The sequence below is a fragment of the Penaeus monodon genome, chromosome 15 (assembly GCF_015228065.2).
Source record: "Penaeus monodon isolate SGIC_2016 chromosome 15, NSTDA_Pmon_1, whole genome shotgun sequence".
Classification (NCBI taxonomy): Eukaryota; Metazoa; Arthropoda; class Malacostraca; order Decapoda; family Penaeidae; genus Penaeus; species Penaeus monodon.
This window is the reverse complement of record NC_051400.1, coordinates 17,551,886-17,552,212: the sequence shown is the minus strand read 5'-3', so window position 1 is coordinate 17,552,212 and position 327 is coordinate 17,551,886.

Here is a 327-nt window from a genome sequence, read left to right as displayed (position 1 = left end):
GGGATGTAGTATAATTTCTGTCTATAATTATTATACACAGACTTACATGGTATACTCAGTAGTTTTGAGAGAGTTATCACCTTCGGGTTCGGTCTAATAAAAACCTGATGCTTAATATATTTACAAAAAATTATTAACTCTCGCCCCCTCTCTCTTCCCCCGGTTATCGTAGGGGGCATTTTGCGCGCTTACTCGGTGCATCTATAATTTTGCGTGAATGTTCGGGGGGCTCCCTCTCTGAAGCTCTTGATATTCACATGCTTTTATGAATTAGCCTCATTTGGGCCCTTCATTATATCTTTCTTTCCTCCCGTGTTTTAGAAATTT